The following is a 22,260-nucleotide window of genomic DNA, read 5'->3' as shown; positions in this document are numbered from 1 at the left end:
CCTCCCCCTCCAGATTCCATGTGTAAAAAGTTCAGATTGGCAGGTAGGAGCTGGCAGTATCTGCTCGGGATGAGGTTTATCAGTTTGCCAAGCGATGAACAACAGACAGAAGAAGGGAGAGGAGATGTGCCTTATAAGAGAAACAGCTGAGACTGACACACGACAGCCAGCTGCTAAGGAAAATAATCAGGGATTGGAGGGATTAGAGGATGGAGGTGGACAAGGGTGAAGGACCATGCTTTGCAGCATATCATCTCTGCAAACTGTCCTTATAGCTCAATACTCTGCCAGGTCCAGGGGAGGAAAGAGCAATTGCCAGAGATCCGTGAAGAGGTTTATTTATCCCAAGATGATAAACATGGGCCATCAATCACCAATGAATTCCAAACATCCACATGTGGATCCATGTGTGAATTTGAAATGTTCAAAGAGCACTGAAGTCCTAGGAACCCTGGGCAAAAGCCTTCCTCAATGCCACACATCTGGACATTTTTGGACTTCTCCTACCCAACAGCATCATTCAGCACTATGAAATAGTCATCACACTCAATGTGAGCGCACAAAACTTATATGGGCAACAACTGGGATGAGGCTTGCAAAGGACATGCTACTCACACAGTTTGCTTCCAAGACTAGACAAGGAGGAACTTCTCAAAAGAGAAGCAAAGAATTTAGGGGTGGAAAGAAGACTCTGGTGTACCAGATAGATATAAAAAAAAAAAAAAAAAAAAGGAAAAAAAAAAAAAAGCAGTGCCAGACACATTTGAGCTGATGACTGAAGTCATAAAGCACATTTCATGGACCATCCCACCAGCACTTCCAAGAGATTACAAGAGGCTGCTGCATTTCCAACTCCCTGCAGAGTTTCCCAGCATTGTGTGTGTGTGCGTGCGTGTATGTGTAGATAATCAAAGTTTCTATTTTCTCCTGCCTACTTAAGACAGTCTTTCAGCGTGCATCCTCCTACACTGCTATTTTTACCTGCTCCTAATCAGTGTGTTCTCAAACATCGAGGCTCAAAGAAGAGCAGTTCAACTCCTTCGGAGCACAGCCCACGACACTGAGTAATACCTGCATGGCAGCCCTTCTCCCAACATCCAGGGCATCGTGCCTTGTACAGCACTGGGGAGAGGATACGGACACACAAAAGAAAAAAGCTGGGTTAGCTTTTTCACTGCTTTGTTTTCTCCTGTCTTTTTCCTCTGCTCCCACCATAAAACTTTTCCCTAATAACGTTTTGCAGGACAGAGAGAACTGTCCTCAAGCCTCAGAGTGCTCCCATACAGTGGGGAAGCCCAGCTGCTGCAGTGGGGACCTTCCACATGTATCATCTTCCAGCCTGAACTGAGAAAGGCTAAGAAAGGCCACTGGCTAACAAATATCCTTAGAAGAAGAAGAGCAGGGAGGGGGGCTAGGACTGAGAACCGAATGCCAAACCCAACTCAACAAGGGACAACAGGCTGGAAGTGAGTTTTGCTCATACAATACAGAAGATTTGTACCAAAAGTCAAGGAAGCGTGGACTCTTGGCTACTGCACGGAGCAATACTGCACAGCCTGCAGGAAAAAAAAAAAAAATACCCAAATTATTCAATTTTTGAAAAGACATTTGAAAAAGGATCTGATTTCTGATCTCTGCCTCCAAGAGAGCAGAACAAGAAAGCACAAGCTGACAAGCTGAGAGGGGTGTTATCCCTCCCAGTCTCAGCCAGAGTCCTGGCTAGCACTGCAAACAGATTTGTGGCAGTCTGAGCCAGGTGTCGCCCTGCCTTCTCTACTCATTGCCAGCTGTATCAGTCTGAGCCCAGATGCTTTACCACAGGCCTTGAGAAAAATTCCCATTGCAGTCTGGCCATGTTAGGTCATGGATGCTGAGAAATCAGCATGGCAAACAGCCTGCTTTTAAACTCCTGTTTAGAGGCTGGCAAGATACTGCAAAGCTTACCATTCTCAGGGTTTCACCATCCTGCACTCTTGCTCTGAAAACACATTGAATTCCTTCTCCGGTTTTCAAGAATAGAGAGAACTTCCCTTGAAATAGACCTTAATTCACCTGATTTTGCAAGCCCTTTCTTCTCTTTCATCAGCATAAAGAAATAATTGCAAAGGAACCAAGATCCAAAGCTCCTAGACGACACATCTGTAACAGAGAACTGGCTCCAGTGCACCAAACCCAACCACAAAGCCTTTGAAGACAGCCCCAGTAAGAGATGTGGCCAGCAAGGACCAGGTCATACCAGATCAGCCACAAGTACCACATTTGAGAAAGGTGGCATCTTTGTCTGCACATGAATGCTCTGAGCAAATCTCAGCCTCCTGTCAACACACACTATTTAAACCTCTGACATTTTAAAAGTTGACCCTATGGATTGATTGCAAGCAGTTCAATATAAACATTCAGCACATGATACTTGATATTTAAACTTCCTAGCTTAGATTATAAGAGTTGACAGATTTATTTATGACTGCAGCTGATTGGAAAGTATTTTGTGCTTCCAATTCAAGTTTCAACATTTCCCCTATTTTTGTACACATTTGTCATACACTTTTTTAAAATTGCTCAAAATATTTAAAACTTTTCCCAACACTGCGCAATCAAAACCCAAAGCAATTTCCTAAGAAAAAGCCATAAAGCATTCTGTTATAAAGTCCTTTGACTTAAATTGAAGCTTCCCAAGAAATTTTCTATTTTTCTTAGAAAAAAATCAATCACACTGATCACAAAATTACTATTGATGTATTTTTCATTTTCATCTCCGTAAGACTTCTGGTATTGGTTTTAGTTCTAGTTTTGAAGTGGGAATAGGTATGGCTTAAGTAAAGATTCAATTTAATATTTTTCATAAAACCAGTAAACAGTCCTACTAAAATATTAGTCCTACTAAAAGGTTATTTTTAATATTTTTCAATGATGCCACCTAAAAATAAAAATAAAAAAAATCAAAGCTACTGTCACTTTAGATTACATATTAATAAAGCATTTTAATAGCTTTTCATTGTGCCTTCCTTTTTTCTTCCTCTGTCTAGCTGCAAAAAGAACAAAGCAATTTTGGGGAAGACACTTCAACATCAATTTTTAATATATAGTTTCCTAACAAAATATTAACACTTCTTACTGCAATTTACCTTCCTATGAACACCAACACCAGCAAGGGAACATGTCCAAGATCAGCCCAGATGAATTCATTCTGCTTCACTTGGGTTCGTCTTTGGCCAAATTCTCAGTCATTTCTTAGTCAGCTCAGAGATCAACCCCTGACTTCCCCCAAGGAGGCTCTCCCACTGCTCTGTTGCCCAAACCAAAACAAAGAGGCAGTAGTCTGCATGCTTCAAACTCTTTACCATTGCATTAAATGAGAATTTACATAAGTGATGGCAGGAAAACACCACTGAAAGACTATGCTTCACTTGCAGGACGGTATCTCAAGAGATCAGAAGTCACACGGGTAACATTACAATCTCTAGGCATCTTTTTATACTTTCTCTTTGTATTCAGGGCTTGCTGCAGCTGTAACATGGATGCAAGGAACTGCATGGAGACAGAGCCCTCCCCCAGGCACCTGACCCAAATCAGACCCAGCTGGCTACACCTAAGTTAGGAGCAACCAGCAATCCATGCCTGCAAGCAGATCATTTTCCCCTCTGTGTCCTCATCTTTGCAGTTTGGAGTAGGGAAAACAAGCAAGAAACACTTTATTCTGTCACATTCCCAGAAATGTGCACATAAATATGTAAAACAAACTAGACGTCATCTGGAAATTCAGAAGAGCTGGGCAATATCTTTGCTGAGACAATCCCCCTGTAAGTGCATTTCACAGCCTAAGACTATACTGAAAGTGAAAGCTAAAGAAAGATGAGTCAACTCCTGTTTATTTTTTCAGTAAGCAAGGCTTCAGACCAAGCCTTGGGTGGCTGCAATTACATCATACCCTCTTACTGTGATGAGCAAAATCTGTTTTGTAGCAAGTGGAAACAGGCTGATAATGTCTGATGGCAAAACATAAGTAGTAAGCACCAGAAGCAAGTGTTGCAGATAAACAAGAGGGAGGTGTTTCTACCAGGATGGATCTGCTACCAGCAGATAGAGGGGTCAGGTTGGCACGTTCACTCAACACATAATCTGCTTGGATCCCTCTATTTGTAGTCCAGAAAGTTTACATATAGCTTCTATCCTTGAAATCCAATTAATCTATTTACTACCACCAGTTCTCTCCAACAAACCCTTATATTGCAGTGCAAGCTGTTTTACTACAAAGCCTTGCCTCTGAGCTGAAGGGGGTTTATTTCTCACAGTAGGTTCTTACACTATCCAAAACCGATGACAAATCCAAATATCCCCTCTATGCAGTCACTGTGGCATATGTTTATTACCACCAGAGAAACACTTCTGAAGTTAAACGGGGCTGTGAGGTTCAAGATTTCACCCATGTTGTGAAAGCAGATCTCTCTTCAAGCTCCTCCATCGATGTCAATGCCTCACTGTCTGTATAATCAATTGGAGCCTGGCCAACAGTGGCCAAGTGCAGGCTGACCAAGCAGTTTTGACACTGCCTATCAGCAAGTCCCGATTTGGGTGCCAATTTCTGTAGCCCTCCTAGACTTGGACATCACCTGCCATCCCTACTCCCACCTTTCCTGCTTGGCTCCCAAGTGGCTCTCCTCCCTTAGCTATCATTATTAAGACCCCAGTAGTTCCCGCTCCCTGCCCTTTCCTCAGTACATCTCCCCTTGTAGGGGGAACATCAGCCACCTTCTTCTCAGAACTGTTAGTCACAGGCAGAAGAATTATTGGCATTTTCTCTTCCTGTTATATTTTCTTTGTGGGTGAAATACCTGAGGGAGATTGAAGTCAGCTCTGGCCCCCTGGTGCTCTCCTCGCCTCTGCCTGGTTCTGAGGTAGGCTGCTCAAAGCCAGCTGAATCAACAGCTCACCCTGGGAAGCACCTGCCTCCTCTTACCCCCTGCAGCACTCTACCAATTTCCCTCCTACCCCTCAGTGCCCTGGGGCCCCATCCCACCAGCAGCCAGGGAGCCCAGCTGAGACCACTGATTCCTCCCCAGACACTACTGTGAGGCTGATCAGCTAATCAAGCTGTGCAAAGCCCTGGGGAAGCTTAGAGTCATCCCTGAGGATGTATGTCAGCCATGAGGATACATGGAGAAAAATCTTCCACAATACTTCCTTCTTTTACACAACTTTCTCACAAGAGCCACATTTTACTCTGTCTGATGTATTCTCTGTATCTGTAGCTCTTGTTCCACAAACAAGCTCGTACACATTCTTGCCTAGGAGAGGCACTGTTGAATTCACAAACCTTGCCTAGAGCTGGTGTCCCTGAATTAGAAAAATGCCCCTAGAAAGCAGCACGGGTTATAGATGTTCTTAGGTATCACAGGTTGAAAACATTGCTCACCCTCCTGTCATGTGCTACCTGCGTTATGTGAGGCAACAACCAGCAGCCCCGGTATGTGACACCACATTCCTGATCAGCTCACAAAGTCAGCTCAGATTGGAGCTGTTCAGACTTCTGCCTGACTGTGCCTTTTACTGATGCCTTCCAAAAGTTCTTCAAAGACAAGCTGCAATCTCATGGATCACAGCAAGCGCAGAACAAACCTCTCTGGTACAAAAGGTAAGAGACAGTTAAATGGTCCAAGGGTGAACTGTCCATATTTTGTGCCTGAAGGATGGAGAAATGCTGGGCAGCTGCATCTCTCCTTTTCCATTACATTACTGCTGCTTCTTCCCCTCTGGATGGGCAGGGGTAACTCATCAGTGGGATTTTAAAAACAAGACTGGACTAATACTTTCTTCTCCAGTAGATTATCTAAAAAAAAAAATAACATGTAGACTAATGCCCTCTCAACAAGGTTAAGGTGGTATATCTATTCGCTTGAATATTACTACCACTTAATCCACTTTTATGACAGTTTAATGCTAGATGCTATTTTAAGACCGTTCTTCAGTTAGCATATATAGGAGAGGCATTATTAGCAATTTTATTTCCATTCTTATTTAATGAAGTTTAAACATTTTTCCGGGAATCTAGGATTCATATGTAGCCCTGGGCTTGTTCTGCCCTTGCTCATATTGGTTTTGCCTGATCCTCCTCAGAATCACTCTTGACTTTGCCAGATCGGAGAGCTGCACGCAGTCTGACTTCATCCCACGGCAGGGGCTGCAAGGTGCAATAAAATCACTCATCTCCAGGTGAAGTTGAGGGTTTCCCCTCCCACCAACTTTCTGCAGCCCACACCCTTTGGCTCCTGAACAACGATTCAGATGTTTGGCTCCTGCAGTTAGAAAGCTAGTCATCCTAATGCAGGTGATTTTGGACATGACCAAAGTGGTTTTTTGCAATTTGCCAGATCACCTTAAGCTTTTCCAGTCTAAGATTTGCAGCTAGGAGTTCCTCCTCTAGCTTCGTACCCCGTAAACCAGAACAATAATAGCACTTCTGCTTCCTACTTCAATCTCCTTCTCAAAGAGTTTCTAACTTATAATCAAACAGCATTTATATGCATATTACGTACATCTCCAGGTGCGGATTCATGAATTAAATCTTTCATAATACCTCAGGAGACATGCAAATATGAAAATACTTGCTTTGGACTTCGGATAGAGAGTTTCAGCAGGAAAATTAAATAAAATAGGAAAAACACTGGGAGGAGGAAGAAAACATGCTGGCTGGCAGTAACAAACAAGCACGCCTTACAATCTTTTCCCAGTTGCTTGGCGCACCAGAGAGTGAGGGGTAGGGTAGTTGGGCAAGTCGCTTGATGGGATGCTTCCAGAATGGTATTTTTAGGTTGACAGGGGGAACCTCCAGTATACTCCCACATCTTCACTATCCTGTGCCAGTATTACATGCCCTGAATAAAATCCAGGGATACTCCAGACAACTTCTACTCCATCTAAAGGGATTAGCAGAAAAAACAATTGCTGAAACGAAGAGAGACCTTTACCTTCACGACACTTTTATTTGCTATGTCCATAAATAAAACAGGTCAGGGTCTATTTGCTGGCACATCAAGGTTTGCCTCCACCTGGCTAAACTTCCCTCCTCCCGAAGACAAAGTGATCTCACCCACGGCACTAAAGAGAACCATCTCTGGGCCATCGTGTCCCCTAAACCAGGCCTGACTTTGTCTGGAAGGATGTTCAATAGCAGGGGACAGAGCTATGCTGGACCAACAGAAAAACCAGCACACTCGTGCACAAAGCCAACAGCTGGGGCAACATCAGCACTGCTTGGAAAGCAAAAAGATAAGGGTGAGAGCTGGGGTCCCACAGGCAGAATTTGCCATCATTCATGAGCCCACAGCCACAAAGTGACCCGAACACAGTCACCAGCTTCAAGCCAAACCTTTGACAGGTTTGCATCTGTCCTAGCAAAAAATCTGGTCCACAGAGAGTGAAGTTCCCTGCCCAGATTTCTTTGGCAAGAACCACCAGGTGATGCCTGAAGAGGACAAATAAGCCAGTCGCAGGAAAGAAGGCAGCAGCACGACAAGGTTGTTCTGCTCAAGCAGCAACAACTGCAGTCAGCCCTGTGCCTGGCTTTCCCAGAAACCTTTCCCTTTAAACGCAATCCTCCCACTACAGGGAATCTGCCTCTGACAAAGAGAAATAACCTCTGTTCTGTTTCCTGGTTGTGCTTTGATAAAGAGAAGAGAGTTGAGCTAAGCAGTGGCAAGACCTGATCATCCTTCCCGCTTTCATTCTGCCCCTCAAATTAACAAAAATTACTTTTGAAAAACTGTCAAAAAAGGAAAACAAAGCCCACATGTAACTCTTCAGATAAAAACAATTTTGAAGTCTGACACATGTAGTTCTGCAGGCACAGTGGCTATTAATAATTCAACAAAATATTATAGTCATTACTATATTTTGCAATATCACAACAGCAAGCTTTAGCAGAATTCCTCTCCAAATCTCATTGCAACTGCCATTAATAAATAAAATGCAATTCACTGTTTTAAATGTGTTGTTTAAAGGCTAAATATTTCATCAGAACTAATTCATTTTAAATAATCAGACTAGGACTCTCCTCGCAGCACCAGGAGAGATCTCCAGCTCCACACACTCTCCACATTTAGAAATGAAGTTACGCTTCAAAAAGGAAGTGAGAAATTTAATTCAGCCGGAATATTTTAGATTACAACCCCCTGTAGACTGATGGGATCACAGCTACAAAGTCTCACAGCTTTCCTACGCTGTTTATGTGACCTGGGAAGATAAAAATTGGGGAAAAATTACAGTAGAATGGATTACATTTATTGCCTGCCTTAAACACTGGCCCACACCTGATTCTCAGCAGGTAGGAAAAGAGCATCTTCATCCAAACCTCAGCTGCCAATCCTGCAAACAGCAGTGCCCAACCAGGGTCTTTTCAGCAGTCTCAGAGGGCTTTGTAAAGAAGGACAGTTTCCTCTCAAGGAACACAGGGAACAGCCTGCCAGCTGTTAATGTACAGGCTAAAGGAGCAGCTGAGGTTTCTCTGCCACGTACAAACATGCAAGTGAGCTCTACCCCACTGCCTCCAAAGGCACACAAGTGTCCATTTCAGTTGCACCTTAGAGGTGGAAGACAACAACCATCATTTAAGCAAAATAAAAGCATTTGCCAAATATTTTCTTGGATCGAAAAAATGGGAACAAGTGATCTAGATCTGCAGTGACACCCCCCTCCGCTCTTGAACCCAAACAGCCTCCCAGCCATAAACGGGAAAAATATCACCAAATTTTTACTAAGACAAAAAAAAAAAAAAAAAAAAAAAACACTTCTGGCAGTTTGTAGTGTAACTGTTACCTCCCGGCCACCTCCAGAACAGCAAGCACTGTGCTGCTGACTGGCAGGCTGCCGTCAGCAGGGCCATCCCTGGGACTAAGGCAAAGCAACGCCACCTTACCTGTGGGGCCTGTGTCACGCTCTGTAATGCCTCTGTGTCATCCACTGAGCCCACTGCTCCCCGCACAACACGAGGATGGAAACACCACACCTTCATTTCACCAATGCCATACCAAGACACAGTGTAATGCAGAAAACCAGAGTGGGAAGTATTTTCAAGCACAACTTTTTACAGTAAAACGGCAGTAAATAAAAAGGCCTGCATATCTTACAGCTCCTCTAAATTATGCTGAATTTATTTTTGTAAGTATATGACTATAAATGTTTCATTTTAACCTTTTAAAATTTAAAAAAGTAATAATGCTTTTCTACACAAACATTCTTTAAAAATTAGGTTTTTTAATCAGGATGCCAGCCCGGTATGAGTCAGGACCTGGGGAGGGCTGTCAGGGCGGTGATGGGAGCTGGGGACTAAGCCCACATTATTTGTCTCGTCAGCCACCCCATACACATTCAAAAGCACCAAGCTGGGCAGCAAGCTATTTGCAAAACTGTGCACTATGTAAGCCAGGCACAGCTGTGCCACTGAGCCATGTCAGATACGTGACACTGGGAATAGACCGACTTTTGGTCCTGTCCAGCACATCCGATCTTATGTTCCTGGGCACAAGGCCAAAGCCCATTAAACTCAACAGAAATGCAAAGGATTCACTGGCTTTGAATCTGATCTTGTATGACAAGCAGCAGGAATGGCTGGAGGTATTTAACCTGTCAAGGAGAAGCGTTAATGGGAAGCGGCTAATAAATGCACCACCTTCACTGCACCGCCTGCTTGTGCTTCAAGCCATTCAGCCTCAGAGATAAGGAGCCTCAACTCCTGAGCCAAAGCTCAGATGACCTCTGGGAAAGCCAGCCAGGGGGACTCAAGCTTGTGGGGAGCCCAAACCCAGCCACAGTGAAGGACCAGCACAGCACAGTTCAATCTGGCCACGGCCATTGGTGTGCCATGTGAATATTGCTTGGTGGGACTTCGCAGTTGAAGCCCTAATCAGCTGCACATTGGAGCCACTTCCAAATGGCTGCTTTCCTGGACTACTTGACCCTTTCAAGAGGCAGCTCCACCGTGCAGGTCGATGGCTTGTAACACTCTGTAATTCATCAGAGCATTAATGCTTTTCTGGTTGCTCCCTGTGATGAAGCACAGGCTGAAGGACAGCCATGCAGACGGAAGAGGCTTCCAATTTCCATCCTGTCTAAGCCTGCCAGCAGCATAGAAGGGGGAAGCACATAGGACTAATTCTGCTCTTACTGACACTCCACCAGTGTATCACCACTGACTTTGAAGATATTATTTTTGCTGTACTCCAGCATCAAGGTGATAAAAGAGAAGCCCTTGAAATAAAACATGCTGCTTTGGCAGAAACCGTGGCTTCATCAAACCCGGATCCTTGTCAAGGCAAGTGTTTTTGATGATACCAAGGATTTAAACCAAGCCCAGAAGTTTCATTCAAGAGAGCAGCAAAGGGAGCCCAAAGGGTTGCAGTATCAGGTTATTCTGATCTGACGTGCCAGGAGCCAGAACAGCATTTCCAGCCTGGCAAAGGGATCACTCACAGCACTTGGGCTGTCTGGCCAAGTCGGTGCACTACTCCAGCCAGCCAGAAATAAAATTTCCCATAGCAGCAATTTGTCCAGCAAGTACACAGGAGCCTGCAGTCCCGGCTCCAGGCTATAGCACAGAGCAATTCTTAAAAGTTTGTCTGACTAGCTTATTACAAACTTCTCCTCTCCTTCATCCTCTATCCAGGAAGGTGGTGAGGACCTCTCAAAACAACAGCCCCTCATGAGCAGCAAAGCAGTGAGCTGAGAGCACACAGTTGCCTGAAAGGCACTGAGAAATACCACACACAGTAGGAACCAGCACCCGTCCCTGCACAGGACCAGGATGAGCACAACAACATTTTGAATCTATTTTCACATTCAAAAAAAAAAAGTTTTCATCAGAAATAGCCCCAAAATACAGAGCCTTGGCAAGTGCAGCTCAGCAGTTCTCACCCTACAACACCCAAATGACTGGTGGCCAGGGAACATCGATGTTCCTGTGACACAGACACAAGCCAAGGCACTCCAGCTGACTTGCACTTGAACATCCATCCAGGCTTCCCACCGATGCAAGACAGGGTGAGTGATACTCGTCCACACTGTGGCAATATCTCAGTCTTCCTCCCTCAAGCTGCAGACTGAGTAATGGTCCCCACAATCAAAAAAAAAAAAAAAAAAAAAAAAAAAACATTTCTTCTGTCCCAAGCTCAGGAGAACAGAAAACAAAACTCAGAAAGAATGAAAAATTAACGGCATGAAGCAAAAGAGATACACAGAGAGCCACACTGGCAAAACTAAGGCTACACATTGAAATGCTCCATTAGGATCCTGCTGGCACTAGTGTAAAGCAAGCTGTCTGTGCAACACCAGCATAAAATCACCGTGAGCTGAACAGCATCCCTTGGAAGGGTAACACTTTTACTGACATCCTTCCCCTCCCTTCAGCTAATGGCAGGACAGACCATTTAACCAGTGGTCTAAAGCTTCAGCTTGCATGACAGCAATTTATACACCCTGGCAGGTGAGAATGAACCATTCAACTCCTTTGACCTAAATAAGTAGGAGAAAAGCCTCCTGACAGCATTGCTCTGCCCAGCTCGTCTGAGACACCTCCAAGCATTGCTCAGCCGTGCCACGTCTAACCTGAATTGACCACATCCCAGCCTCTAACACACTGTCTCCACCTAATCTCTTTCCTCCCTTCTCTCCCCGTGGGGTTTACGCCTGGCCACAAAGCAGCACAGCATCAAAATACTGCCTAGGCTGCCAGTAGCTGTGCCTGCCTTGCTCAGGGGTCATTTTTCTCCCCTCTTTTGGTACTAATTCCTTCTGTTTGCTTTGTTCTCCAACCCTGCCCTAGGCAGCAGCTGCCATAGCAGAAGGATGCACCAGGAAAATTCATCAGTATAAGTCAAGCACAAGCCTGCCTCTGGAGGGAGAGCATTTAAATAAAGAATGAACCTGAAATAGCTACCAGCTTCCCTGTAGCCAGAACTATCTGTCAGCACAAATTCACCACAGGGGACCATCATATGCAGGAAAAAAACCTCTTCTGGCCCCATGTTCAGGAGGAAGCAAGTAAAACTGACCGGTGTGCCAGCTCACAGACTGGCATGGACCAGCAGCAAGAAGACAGAAACAACAGAATAGGCCACAACTGCTCCATCACAACAAATCCTCTGTAGGAACATGCATGCTGCCTCCTTTTTTAGGGAGTTCACATTCTGTAGATGCAGACAAAATAAAAAGGCAAGATTATGCCATCACCTTTACATGCAGCATCCTTTAAAGGCAAGATTTGTCCAAGGTGCTGCACATACACCTGAGAAAAGGCATTCTTGCTCCCAAACCCTTCTCATTTTTCTACTTATCCCTCAATCACACAACTCCACGTGCATTTTTGAAAGATACTTTTGCCTCAGGACAGGAACGGTTGTAAGCACAGACCCAGTTAACTGCCAGCTCTCCCAGCTTGCCACCACTGGCCCTGCTCTCCTGACCAGTTAGATCTGTAGACAAGAGAACAGCAGAATTGAACCCAGGGAGGGTAAATGCTTTATGCCAGCTTCAAATTCAATATATGAATGACCATGTTCAGCCTAAGGAACTCGGTCTAGAACTGAGGGTTGCCAAGATCCTACCATGGCAGACAAAAAACACTCCTAATCCACACTAAAGGCTGACTGATACTGCCCAAAGGCACAGCAAGGGAAGGAGAAGGAAGAAACGTGCAGTGCCATGTGAAGGGATCAGTGCACTTCAGCTGCAGAAGGAGGGTGCATGGAGGAAGTGGAGGAAAAGCTGGCACAATAAGACCACAGCCCCAAATTATCTCTGGTTACACAGTAATTAGCTTATCTAGTTGTTAGTTTTATGCCTAGTTCTATAGTTATCAGTCACAGATCTCCTTACACACATGTAGACACCTTTCAGTGATTGAAGTGGGATTTGAAAAAAATTAGAGAGAGCCCAGGGAACTGCATTCTGCCCCTGCCATCCTCCTCTCACAAGTGTCCACATGCAGCGTTTTGATAACACAGGAGCAGCCAGTCTTGTACTGGTGAGCCTGTTAGCTACTAAGGGCAATAAATGCAACAGACAACCCTGACAGTGTTAGGCAAGGTGTTTCCCCATGAGCCACGACTTGGAGACAGCAACACCGCATGCTTTCACACGCACATCAGCTCACTTCTGCCTCCTCATGCATGCCGCAGGTCAGCTCGTGCCTCCTGCTCTCACCTCCTCTACGATGAGCAAGAAGCCCCCACAGCTCATCCAGCCCCCAGTCTGAAGACGGCCTCCACCAGTCAGTGACTTTCTTGCCTGCCAACCTTTGTCTCTGGGGAAGAAGGTGAAAATCTCCCATTTTACAGAAAACATGGGGCTTTCAAATGACCCAGTTTTTCAATTTACCATGTACCATTCAATGTCATTCTTCAGTGTCAGGGTTAGACCCACCTCTTTCCCCTTTTTGTGAGTTTTCACTCCAGCACCTTCTCCCCAACCTATTTATTGTCAATCTGCAGTAGCATTACAGGAAGCCCAAACTTAAAACAAAAGCAAAACACGCACACAGCGAAAAGTCACTAGAATATTCGCTTGGTGCAGCTCAGAAAGGCAGGCTTTGTCACTTGCAGTATGCAAGGCAGGAACAAGTAATGAAGATAATCTTTAATTAATTAAAAGCAAGGAAGGGTAGAATTGAGCCTGGAACAAAGAGATGCAGTACAAGCAAACTGAAAATGCTACACTGCCAGCGATGTTGCCTTTTGATTAAAGGAACAGTTTCCAGGCAGGCTGGCAAAAAACAACAGTGAACAATATTAATTAAGTAAATTAAGGCCTCCTCGGTGCTGATACTGTAGCTGTGTTTAGGTTGCCTTCAGAAAGAAATAAAGCTTCAGCTTTGGATGCAACAGATCACGTTGCCTGTCTGCTTGTGTATTAGCAGGGGAGAAATAACTCTGAATTCAGTTCAAATTGGTCAACAGATTCCAATGGGGGGTGTCACAGACCATGAATTGCTGCAAGTTCAGTAAATCTAATCAGCTGGGTGGAGAAGCAGGTCCCAAGCTAACACCTGACCTGAACCACAAACCACCCAGTGTTGGTTCTCAGAGCTGGCAGGGCTCCAACTGGTCACCGCACAGCCCACGGCTGGCCCTCAGCACACCTGTAGTGCTCAGCCAACCCACCGGGGTGGCTGTTGTCTCCTCCAGCTGAGCATCAGAGGGTGTTGACAGAGATGAAAAAACACTGATAGTTGACTTCTGGAAGATAAATCAGTTAAGGGATAATAGATTGCAAGTTTCTGTTGCTTAACAAGATGACTGGGCATTTTATTCATTTTCTGATCCTTTGGAGAGTAGACAACCTCAAAAACATTTAGCAGAAATCATAAGACACTGAAGTGCAACAGCCAGATCTTTTCCAGCTATATGCTGTACCCCGCACTTCTTGACTGCCCTTCTGTTTAAGTTTCAGCTCCCAGAAAAGTTTGGCTGATGACAGCAGGGCCACCTCTGTTCTCTCTCTACACCACCCAGTACGGACACCATGATTTCATGGGGCTTTCTCCTGGTGTTGTTCCAACAGGTACCAAAGCGCACTGAAATAAAGCTTCTCTCTTTTCTGAAATAACTGTTCTCTCACGTATAGCGTGGTTATCATACCTGTTTTCAATCTCCCAGGCAAGCTGTTTTTCAGGCCAGATGGCAAATCTGGTTTTCAGAGACCTCCTGCCTGACACGCAGGCCTGTCTGCCTGTCCCCTCTCCCACCACGTGCTGTGAGCAAGGCTTCCCATGCACAAGGTCACCACGCTCCTTCACTCGCAGGCTCACCAGTCCCGTGCCTTGCATCAGCCTTTAGATACCCAAACAAAAGCAAAAACCCTGTTCCACTACGCAGGGCTTGCACTGGTTCAGAGTTGTTCTGTGCAGGATCAGGGCCCAGCCCCAGATACCTCTCTGCACCCCCATCCACACGTCCACTGTCCCAGTCCCCCATCTTGCAAGACAAGACCGATAGGAGGAGACTTGGCCCACACCCAATCTAAGGGGGCAAGAAGATTTGGTTATCCTTATTCACTCAGGAATCCTTCATCTGTACCTAATCTGAAGCAGAAACTTTCCCCCATGGGTTGGAAGGTGTAATGCAAAGAGTAGGAAAGCCCCTTTAATGATTCTGAAAGCTAACAAGACCCTTGAACTCATCATCCTACTACATTATCCCATGGCAAGATTGTACGGGCGAACGAGCACACCCATCCACATGACCCTTCCATAACCATCATCCCAAATCTTTCCAACCTCCTCCTAACAAGCCATGTAACTCAGAGCCAGCTCCCAACCCCTTCAGCAGACAGATGCCTCCTGTCGCTGTATTTCCCGTGGAAGCCCCAACTCATTGCTCTCACGGCTTCACCACATCACCTCTTCGCAGCTCAAGAGGGGCTGCAATTAACTTGGGAAGCTGTGCTGGTAAAGGGATTAGAACTACAGATAGAGGTGCTCTTAAATCACTTTCAGCCAGAACTTTGCAGTGCTTTAACTTGATCAATCTGTTAACGATTTTAACTGAGCACATTCCCCTTTATTATTAATGAGAGTCGTGTTCTTCCCACTCTTAGCTCCTCTTTTCCCCTATTTTTCTTTCTTTCGTGTAATCTCTTCTAAACAGAAAATATACCCAGTATGTGAGCAGCATCACAGCTGAAATAAAAGCAAGATCTTTGTCCTTAAGGCACCAAATCAATAAGGGACAGGAGTCAGAGCAGTTGCCTCCCACCTCTGCTTCAAATCAGGAACATGACCTGGGGCAGATCCCTCCTCTCTCTCACGCCTTTGTTTCTCCAAACAAAATTTGGGGCTAATACCATTGACTTTTTTTAAAAAAGTAACATTTGAAATAGCCAGCAAGGCAGCAACTTAAGAGCTTTATATGTGCAGTTCTGCCTGTCATCATGTAAGACCAAAATTGGTGAGGTATGGCCACAAAGGATGGGAACTCTGGAGCAGAGCACTACAAACACACACCTCATGCAGAACCGCTTTCCCTCCATCCTCTGGCAGAGACAGCTCAGGACTGCAGACAGGAGGTCCTGTTCACCTGCATGGAGGCTATTGATCACAGCCGTGAGGGATTTTTCCAATCAGGCCCAAACAGCAGGGAATGGCTAACGACCAATTAGAGCTCTCATTCTTTTCTCTCTGCCCCTCTGAGATCCTAAAGCACTGTTGGCAAGAGCTAAATAATCATGTTTTTATAAATTCTTTTCCACCTTATGGCTTTGCAAATATCCATCCCTGCATATGAGTTAACTCCTCTTTGTAGATGTACCAAGACATGGGGCGATGTATGCACCCATTAAGCATAGGGGCAAATTCCGAAATCATGAAGATGGCCTGGCACCCTAAGGAAGCACATCTGACCTCAGCCTGGGCTTCTCTCAACCATCATAGTCAGCAGGAGCTCTGTGCCAAGCCCTTTGCTCCCTCACTGGAGCCCTCTACTGAATTCCCACAAGGAGCTCGATGCCTTTCTGGCATGTATCAGAAGCATCACTGTCCCCTAAAATGTACCAGCAGTACCAACGTGTTTCAGAGCGGTGTATTGTCTGAAGCAGTGCTAAAGCAGTTGCTTTTAGGATCCTAAGGCCTTTCACCCATCTCTGAAGTAAGCCATTTGCTATGGCTCAATCCTAGCTCTCCCAAGTCCCAAATATCTGCTTTAGTCCCAAGGATGCGAGCAAGCACAACCACTCCTCCCAAGGTATGTAATACTTTGTCTCACTGTGCAGCAGGTGGGATGAATCCCAGCCCGTTCTGTCCCTCCACGCTCATGCACAAGAAAAGGAGAGAAGCACAAAAACACTGAGACTTGTGCAACACCCTCATGCTGGTCAAAACACTGTGGAGATCCAAGAGGCAGGGACTCATTGGGACAACCTTATCCTCTGCAGACCAGGCATAGGGGAGAGGTGCAATGAAACGATTGCCCTGCCCTCAGAACCCAGCTGTGCTGTCACAAGAGAGGGAGCAGATAGGCAGCAAAGTGGGTCTGTCACCAGCTGTCCTCAGGTCTAGTCACAGATCAGAAAGGGGACAGTGCAGCTGAGAAGGTGGCGAGGACTCACTGCTGCTGCCTGGTCCCGCAGAGGTTAATGTCATCCCTTCTCCCAAGCCCGCAGTGGGGGTGCTGGAGGGTTTGCAGGCATATAACTCGGGCTGGATGGGACCCAAGCAGATGAGAGACCCAGTCCTTGGGTCTCCCATCTTTAGGAAAAAGCCCAGCAGCAATTAGAGACAACACAGAAGGGAGATGGCATCAGCTGCAAGGCAGGGTGAAATGCTTTACCACGGCTGAGTGCACACCAAGACTATTTTCCTCTCTAGCAGAGGGAACCCCGGACAGCAGGAGTTTCGCAGAGTCAATGGCTCCGAGCGGGTTTTCATATCAATATTTCAGCAGTGTCTGTCTTTCCAGCGTGGATTTCCCAGGCCCCAGCTCCCCTCCGCACCCGCTGCAGTATTTCCCTTCCCTTAGCAAATGCCCACGCTCCCTCTAGCGCCCGGCTCAGCTTTTCACACGCCGGCAACCCAGCACCCTTTCCTTCAGCCTGCACCCCAGGGTGTCCAAATCATGCTGGAGCTAATTAGAAGCGATGCTATTTTGGGCACAGAGGCCCCGTGGTGCTCTGCAGATCTGCCTGGCTGGAGTTTGTGTTGCATATGTGAATAGGAAGGGGAGAACACAGCGTGACAGCCTCGGCGTCACAGACCCTCCCTGAACACGAGGCAGCTTTGCCACTTGTTTCAGTGGGGGAGCAATCAGGTCTCCTTCAAGACTGAGAGGGAGGAAAGAAAGTGTTTTGATTAGTCAACACCGACCTTCTCTGATTTTCATTGTATGCTGCGGCTCCGCTGACCGTGAGGGCTGCAAATTGACCCTCAAATTTCTTCGGTGGTTTATTCATGTAATGTGTTTAAGACATACAGCCACCCTCTTCAAACACTCAGCAAACTATTCACTTCTCTCACTCTCACAATACCCCATAAATTCAGGAAAGGAAATACTGCCAGGCCCTTCTTTGTGCATGGGGGAAACGTTAACAGCGATGCTGCAGTTCTCCCTGGATGCTGAGGGGAAGCAAGGATTTGGGAACTTGTTTGCCTTGAGCTCCTGCAGAGAGTTTAAGCAAACCAACAAGTTCACGTACACAGGTGTCACTTCAGCATATTTCCCCATTAAGGAGAAAGAAGCTCACCTTCCCAGAGCCCTGAGGCTGCAATACAGGAAATGCAGAAAACCCACAGGTGGTCTTCTTGTACTGCCCCACAGACAGCTCCAATGATTCCTGGCTTCTGCACTCACTTTTCATTCTTACCTAGCACTTTTCACTGCTCTGGGATACCACAGGTTGGATCCTCGGCTAGATCCTACATCAATCCTACACCAACTTACACTAAGGATCCAACTAAGTATTTTTTGCTGCTTTGGAGACTTTCTGCAGTACCGTATTCAATACTTCACGAGGAATACGTCATTTAATTTATTCTCCAATTACAGCAGGCTGGGCTCCACACCTTCAAACACAGGCTCTCACTGGAAGACGAACTTGACCAGATCCCAACCAAGGCCAAGTCTTAAATCCATAACTGATAGCTTTTCTTGCCTTTGCCCTGGAAGCAATTAAAACCACGAACTCAGGCTTGGCCTTCGATCTTGAAACAAATTTGGATTTGTAAGAGAGCACCAGCTCAGGTAAGCATGTACTGGGAGCTTAAGGAGCGTGATGCTGTGGTGTGACTTAAGGAAATTCTTGAGTGTTTGAGAGACTGGCTCCCAGTGTCCCTTAATACAATCAACACTACAGATCCTCTCTCTCTCAGCTGTGCTTTACCCATTAAACACCACTGCTTCCATATTTTTTTCAAAAATCTCTACTAACAAATTCAGCTATAAATTTGGAAACTCAGGAAGTTGTCTTCCCTCAGTCTTGCATTTAAGAAAATATTTACCTCATCTCACCTCCCCTTGGGGTGAAGTTTCTCCTGGCTAACATCAATTCTCTTCTCAAACCCATTTTCAAAATATTTTTTTCATCTAATCGGATGAATTTTTCCCATTTGAAATAATAATTATGGAATCACATAGATGTTCCTGTTTGCATTTAAATTACTGTGAAAGCTTAGCCACAGATCCTGGGATTCATCCCTGAGCAGGAGAAAGTCCAAGTAGTGAGGCTCACCGGGAAACTGCTGGCAGGCACCTGGAACATAAGCGGTTCTGTTTCTGAGCCCTGGGCTACAAGAACTTCAACAGCTTGCTGCCCTGGGCTGGGTAACAAGCCGGGGAATCTGCCAGCTTCACAAGACCACGAGCAACAGGGGCCATCCACTGGGCATCAACCTGACTTGACAAAGATACCAGTCTGGAGAGAAATAGCCTGAAGAATACTTTGCAGATGCCTTCTTCCTGCTCTACTGACTCAACACAACCATGAAAGCAATTTCCATGTGAAGGTTTCATTTTTATTTCCATATCTTCCACTAGAATATTAATTAAAAGTGGATTGGCAAAGTCCTGCAAAATGACTGTACTGGCTAACTTCATTACTGGAGGTAGTGGAGAAGCGTAAATGCAGCAAGACACTCTGACACAGCCCACACACCTTCAACAGCAGCAACAACTCAACATGGCCAAAAGCCATCTGAGAAAAAAATAATAATAAAAAAAATCAGCCTAGAATAGCAATTAAAATATCTACCAAATGCAGTGCAATTAATGAATTAATGTGATTGCTCTGCCACCATCTTGCACTCTAGGAGTAAACATTTTAGAACAGAATCCAACCGGACTGCTGGAGCAGATACCCACGGCTGACAACTGAACGCAGCACTGCCTGCCTAAAGATTCATTTCGCTGCCCTCATCCCTTCCAGGCACAGCAGCCCATTTGGGATTGCAAGCATTGCCCACCTCGTTCTGCCCATCACACGCTGCATTGTTAGGCATCTTAATGAAAAACTACCTGGCACGCAGCAAGCCCCTCAGCCTTCCCAGCCTGTAATTCACCGTGGGAGTGAGTAATGTCTCGGTATCAAACCACCAGTACATTAGCAGATCACACCAGAGCACTGCCAGCAGCATGCAGAAGAATCATTCCCGGAAGAGCCAGGCTTCACTGCTAGCACTTGGACAACTCGCCTGTCACTGCCAGCCCTCAGAGCTAGCACGGGGTAAAGCAAAGGGATCTCTGCGAGCAGGAGGGAAAGACTCACAGGAGCCATTCACAGCAGGTCTGTCACCATCACATCACATCTATGTGAGTCTTGAAAGCTACCCTGATGACTTGCTGCGCCTTTCTTTCAGAAGGAGCTCTTACTTAATGTCCACTCAGACGTATCATGTTGCTGTTCCAAACGTGATGTCCTCTCCTACCAAGGAGATGAGCTGCATCTTTCTAACCCTACTTCAGAAAGCTGCTGGCTACTGTAGCACTATTGGCCTCCTCTTCACCAAACCCTTCTGCCAAAAGCTTCTCACATTCCCAGCCTTGGATTGAGTCTCACAACCACGTTAACTCCCGAGACAAGAGCACCAGGCTGGCTGGGCCACGGGTTAAAACAATGCAGCTTGTCTGGCAAGATAAAACAAGGCTCCTGCCCAGGTGCTTGCCAGATCTCATCTCACCATCCCCAACTTGTAAAGCCTGGATCCCACGAAGCACCAACATGTTGCAGTTGCACAAGCAGCAGCTGTATAGCTCAGTTATGCCTTCCTGCTGCAGGTTCATCTTCAGCCCTCACTTTGAGATAAAAATGCACCCTGCTGACGTGTATTTCCTATAGCATGAAAAACGCAACCCCTGCAAACATCTAGGAATTTGCCCTGGCTGAAGCAACCTGCAATGTTGCACGTGCCTTAGGCAAATGCCCTCTCCTGCTCTTGTTGTAGCATTGTAGTGCCTTTTCACATCTTTAGGTCTGAATTTTGCCTGTGGTTACTAGAAAGAAAGGACATGCATATGGGGATGGGTAAAACACAGCATGCTAAGCTGAGCATACCCTCACAGGTAATGGATTGAAAGTGTCTTCTAGTTCAAAGAGAACTAAAAATGTGTATCTTTGCTTCTTACATCAAACAAAACAATACACTGAACTTGTAGTGCTTCCATCACAGTAAAAGCATAGACAGGATTAAATCATTCCTATTAACAGCTACATTGAGCCAAGTGATAACTCTGAAACCTAACGACAACTGTCCAACTGGTACCATTGCACTAGTGATCACATCAGCAGAGCGATCTGCCTGAGTGTTTTATCCACTGAAGCTTGTGGAAATCTCTTGAAAAAATAAAAAATAAAAAAATCAAGAAACAAGATAGCAAGATTTAACTCTGCAACAACATTGAAGTTGGTGCTACTTATTTCTGTGGATCCTTATCCTAGAAATCTGTGAGGGAAGCAGGAAGAAAAGATGATCTGAGAAATCAGATTATCTTCACAGGAAGGTTGGGGAGAGCATCTGGTGAGCAGCACAGGAAAAAAATTCATGCAGTAGCATAACCGTCTAGAGAGAGGGAAAACAAGTGAAGAGGACACAACTGCTCGCCGAATGCCACATGGTACTCAGCGTGTCTCTGGAGTGGAAGGTTTTTTCAAGAAGGCTTGCAGATCTTCTGAGAGTAATGCTAGATTACACTAAAAATTCTCCTTTTTTCAGAAAGGTCTTGGACAGAAAACATTTTATCTGATCTATACCAGGTCCTTCAATAGCTTCAGTGTACTCTCAATAAATGTTTCTATGGGACAGACTGATACCTGAGGCCCAAGTACAGCTCACCTTATTCTTACATGTACATCAGACCCACTGAACAGACCGCTAAGTCCCCTTCCCAAGAACGCAGAGGACACAAACCCTATTTCTGCTCAGAATAGGATTTTGGCATTTCCTAACTTCCACTCGAAGATCTTCAGGTGTTGCACAAAGCAGAATTCTGCTCCACACCACCACTTTGTGGTAGGTAAGCAGTACTATCCTCATTTAACATGGGAGAGGAGATTCGGTGAGGTTAATTGTCTTTCCTAAGGTCACGGAAAAAGCCCGTGGGCAGGACAAAGCAGAGAACTCAAATTCCCCGATCTCACCAGGTTTTTTGCCTCTATCCTAATCCTGACCTTGCTATCTGCAAATGGAGGAAACAAAAGTTTGTTGCCTGGGAGGGATTATTTTTTTTAATATGTTAAATAGAGATTTGAGGGATGGGGAGAGGAGGCAGGAAGGAAAAAGAGGGGGAGCTGCTC

The 22,260-nt window shown here is 45.6% G+C and overlaps 1 protein-coding gene across 3 annotated transcripts in view; it reads right to left on the bottom strand.

Annotated features, from left to right (window-relative positions):
• The window catches only part of SORCS3 (sortilin related VPS10 domain containing receptor 3), a 279,409-nt gene that overhangs the window by 253,706 nt on the left and 3,443 nt on the right, over positions 1–22,260 (bottom strand). Inside the window, exon 1 of one of the 3 annotated variants that reach the window (XM_084526297.1) lies at positions 14,625–14,707. The exons of 1 other annotated variant lie outside the window; for it this stretch is intronic. The gene's annotated coding sequence lies outside the window, so the exon portion shown is untranslated. Of the gene's footprint in view, positions 1–4,832; positions 4,945–14,624; positions 14,708–22,260 lie in introns of those variants that run through there. One more of the 3 variants, XM_084526295.1, reaches the window with a different exon arrangement.

The sequence above is a fragment of the Aythya ferina genome, assembly GCF_964211825.1.
Source record: "Aythya ferina genome assembly, chromosome: 7".
Taxonomy (NCBI): domain Eukaryota; kingdom Metazoa; phylum Chordata; class Aves; order Anseriformes; family Anatidae; genus Aythya; species Aythya ferina.
Note: the sequence above shows the minus strand (reverse complement) of the source record. Positions and strands in the feature narration are given on the sequence as shown.